Genomic DNA, 1230 nt, shown 5'->3' on the forward strand with positions numbered 1-1230 from the left:
GAATCATGCCCCATCACTGGATGTAACTGAGTAGAACCAAGTAAAGCATCAATCTTTTTATTTAGAAGTTCTACCTGGTTTGACAGCATAGTAACTGAATCGACGTTGAAAACACCGGCTACTTTTGTCGGCTTTGTTCTCGTAACTTGCCACTGGTAGTTATTCAGTGACATCTCCTCAATAAATTCGTAAGCCACCTCAAGTGTTTTATTATTGATAGTTCCTCCAACGGCTGCATCAATCATCTGCCGAGTCAAAGGATTCAGGCCATTATGGAATGTTTGAACCTATAGCCAAAGCGGTAACCCATGGTGAGGGCACCTTCTCAAAAGGTTCTTGTATCTCTCCCATGCATCGTAGAGTGTTTCTAAATCCATCTGCACAAAAGAAGAGATATCATTACGTAATTTGGCTGTTTTAGCTGGTGGAAAATATTTTAATAAAAATTTTTCGGTCATTTGTTCCCAAGTAGTGATTGACCCTCGTGGTAATGAGTTCAACCACTGTTTGGCCTTATTCCTTAATGAAAAGGAAAACAATCGAAGATGGATAGCATCATCAGAAACGCCATTGATTTTAAATGTATCGCAAAATTCTAGGAAATTTGCCAAGTGAGCGTTGGGATCTTCGTCCTGCAAACCATCAAATTGAACAAACTGTTGTATCATTTGAATTGTGTTAGGTTTTAGTTCAAAATTATTTGCAGCAATAGCAGGTCTAACTATACTTGACTCAGTTCCTGTTAAATTAGGTTTAGCATAATCATACATAGTGCGCGAAACAGGATTTTGATTAACAGCAATTGCAGGAGGTAGCGAATTTTCTTGGTTTTCAGCCATCTCCTCGATTGTGGTTAAAGTATCGTCCTCTTGCTCGTTCTCTGTGTATCTTAAGCTTTGCCTTATTTCTCTCTAGTTTCCGCGAACTATTCGATCGATTTCTTTGTCAAAAAGTTGTGGTCCTGACGGGTTTCTTCTAGTAATAAACTATAAAAACCTGCTAAGAGAAAGAAAAAGTAAATTAATAAATAATAATAAAATAAAATTAACTTGAAAGACAAATAAATGGATAAAGTAATAAAAATTGAGTGTTCCTAATATCTTAGTTCCCCGGCAACGGCGCCAAAAACTTGATTGCAATTTTCGTGATGACAGGTTTTAAATATTTATAAAGAATCATTCTTGAAACTAACTATGACAGGTTTTAAATATTTATAAAGAATCGTTCTTG

The 1230-nt window shown here is 36.2% G+C and overlaps 1 non-coding gene across 1 annotated transcript; it reads left to right on the forward strand.

Moving 5' to 3' along the window:
- Positions 1 to 303: 303 nt before the first annotated feature.
- On the forward strand, positions 304 to 410 carry LOC121204341 (small nucleolar RNA R71). Its single transcript, XR_005899268.1, has one exon. It is a non-coding gene; the product is annotated as a small nucleolar RNA R71 (small nucleolar RNA).
- Positions 411 to 1230: the final 820 nt, after the last annotated feature.

This window comes from Gossypium hirsutum, chromosome A07 (genome assembly GCF_007990345.1).
Source record: "Gossypium hirsutum isolate 1008001.06 chromosome A07, Gossypium_hirsutum_v2.1, whole genome shotgun sequence".
NCBI lineage: Eukaryota > Viridiplantae > Streptophyta > Magnoliopsida > Malvales > Malvaceae > Gossypium > Gossypium hirsutum.